The sequence below is a fragment of the Buceros rhinoceros genome, unplaced genomic scaffold (assembly GCF_000710305.1).
Source record: "Buceros rhinoceros silvestris isolate BGI_N320 unplaced genomic scaffold, ASM71030v1 scaffold17263, whole genome shotgun sequence".
Lineage (NCBI taxonomy): Eukaryota > Metazoa > Chordata > Aves > Bucerotiformes > Bucerotidae > Buceros > Buceros rhinoceros.
This window is the reverse complement of record NW_010404385.1, coordinates 21,534-24,523: the sequence shown is the minus strand read 5'-3', so window position 1 is coordinate 24,523 and position 2,990 is coordinate 21,534.

Below are 2,990 nucleotides of genomic sequence, written 5' to 3'. Positions count from 1 at the left end.
GGTCTGCCAGTTGTGGCCGCCACCAAGCCAGCCAGCCCCGGCCAGCCTGGGCGCACAGGCAGCTCCCTGCTCCTGCGCGGTTTGCGTTTTCTTCGTGGCTGCTGCAAGCCCCTCCAGCAGGGCTGGGGAGGGAAACCTGGCACACGGCTCGGTGAGCTGGCTGCTTCCAGGGGGAGCAGAAAGCAGCTCTTTGTGGGGCCCCTTCTGCTGGGAGAGGCAGCTCATTGCCTCATCCCCCTGTTTATCCAGCACCGGCGGGCTGGCTACAGAAGACTACCTGTAAAAATTAGTTTTAGCACAAGCATCATGGCGAGAGCCTTTGCCAAGGAAAAATGTTGTTGACAGACTCTAGGAAAACAATGTTACTCATCCAGGAAAAATAACCCAGCCAGGTTGAGCAACCCGCATGGATTCATTTGGTGCAGTTTATCTCCGACCGGCAGTGAGATGCCTGTGAAAGGATGGTGCTTTTCCTCGGTGGCATCCCGTGCCACCCAGTTTGACTTGCCTCGGCTTTGGGCAGGCTTGAGAGTCCCCACTCCCCACCGAGGGGTGCTCTGGGCCAAAGGGGGTCGTTTGTGGGGTGTAGCTGGCTGGGGGGTGGTTTCTATGCCAGGGTGCTGGAGGAGCTCTGCTGTGACACAGCAAAGCCCAACCCCGGGGCACTGGCCAGGGGCATCTGGACTTGGCAATGGGCACGGCTGAAATTCACATCAAACATTTCCCACCTTGTTCTTCCCATCACCGGGCCTGCACTGAAGTCACTGCCCTGAGCGTACAAAGCAAGCCAAGGCTTAATGCCTTTCTTTTTTTGACAGGAAAAAACCTCTGTTCTCTGCAAACCTGATCCAAATTTTACAAGTAAGTACCGCATCAAGCTCCACTAGTTGCTCGGTGCTCTCTCTGCAGTCCTGTTTGACTGTCCCGAGGCAGGCTGCAAGTACCTTCCCAGGGTTCTACAGTGCGTGTCGAGGGCAGGAGCCTGAGAGAGCGGAGCTGAGTCACTAAGTGCCTGTTGAAGCTCCCGATGCAACCAATGGCTGCACTGCAAAAGCCAGAGAGACCTTCCTTGCATGGCTTGTTTCAGCTTGGAGACCCCCCTGTCTTCTCCAGTGCGGAGCTGCCCTTCAGGTCGGAGCACCCGCAGGGTGCCAGCTGCAACACGCTGACTATTTTCCTTCGTCTGATATAAAAAGCTGGCGGTGAGGAGGAATGGGGATTGCCTCCCGTAAAGCTGAAGTGTCTCTGCCTTGAAGGGGGGATCAGCGCTGCAGGGCAGGAGGGCATGGCCGGGGGACACCGAGCCTCGCTGCCCCTCGCCTGGGGCAGGAGGTGCAGTGAGTTGCACAGTCTCAGCCTCATGGCTCACAGGAAGACGGACGAGCAGGGGCTTTCCTCAGCGTGATGCTGCAGGATGCAGTAGGTACCAGAGTCGGGGTTACTTTTAATTTTAGTTTGTGGTCATTTCAGGAGTTACTTTTCCCTAGCACGGTGGTGGATGAGCTCTACCCAGGCAGAAAGCCTGGGTCACTCCTGACTGCTAAGCCCGTTTCACGAGCAGCTGCAGCCAAACAGCCTGCGCTCGGCACTGGGCTCCCCGTGGCTGTGGAGGCAGCGCTGCCCCTCGGCCCGTGCTGCAGAGCCTCTTCCCCCGTGCCCTAAACTCTGTCCCCTGCATCCTGTGCCGCAGTTTAATGGCTGTACAGGCGTTTTACTAACGAAGTGGGGGCAGAAGCCAAGCATTTCTTTTGCTGGGGGTGTGGTGGCAGCCCTCCTGCCCACAGTTCATCAAGAGTGCTGGGGGAGAGCCTGCATTTAAGCTTCCCCAGACAGACGAGATGCCAGCAACCCCAGTCATGCTTCCCCAGCACAGCCCTGCATGGCAGGCACACAGCCATGGTGTGAGAGGAGCCATGGCCTGGCCTGGCGAGGGGGCATGGGAGCACAAACAGCCCTGGGGAAGGGAAGCAGTGAACTGGCCAGGCCAGGGGAACCAGCTTTTTGCATTCAGACCAGCTACTCCATCAAGGCAGCACTGCTAAGGGGTATTTCTTCTCCAACATGGTGCAAAGGATAACACCAGACCTCCTCCTGGCCACTGGCACAGACCAGCCACCAGGGCAGACAAGAACAGCATCCACCACCGAGCAGCCGCTCCCTTAAAACAAAAAGGTACGAAACCTGAAGTCCAACACTGAGGAAAACACTAAACTCAAGAGGAGAAGTGTAGTCCGAAATAAGAGATTACTTTCCCAACTCTGACCACCAGTTAGGTGTGTCAGTGCTGAGTCCCCTGACTAAAGGGAGCAGGTTTCTCACCACTGTCGTGATGGAGATGGTACAAGATGAAAATAGTAGAGGCGAGGAGGAGACCTTGTTGTAGAGAACAACTATCACCTTATTTTTCCTCATTCCTTGCAAGTTTCTTAGTTTTAGGATACCAAACGCTAACTTTGCACATGCAATATCTACATTGCAATACAGGTACTGTAATATCTATGCTAATCCAAATGGTTTAATGGCCTTTGAGCCGTTTGTTCCAATGAAACACCTCTGAAGGGCCTTTGATGTGCAGCTGGCAGGTCTCAGATGAACGGCATTTGGCAAAAGATTTGGAATAACCATTTCATGCTTTGTTTAATCTTTCAGTACATGGTGCTGGATGAAGCTGCAGTGGGGGGTCAGAAGTCTTATTTTTTAAGCAACGGACCCAAAAGCACGTAGCTGACATTTGTAACCTGCCCCATCAAACAGGGTGTCCCTGCAAACACTGCTGGCACAACTAAGGCCGACAGCAGCAAGCTGCTGTAGCAGAGCGGGGGACCAACGTCACTGCAGGGACCCGCACACCTCTGTGACAAACCTCTTTCCATCAGTGCGTAAAGCAGCTAGAGCAGAGGTGCAACCTCCCAAGCCTTCCCTTTGGTATGCCGCCTCCCCACACAGCAGCAGGAGCGGGAGCACAGAGCGGCTGGGAGCGGGGGGGGAGG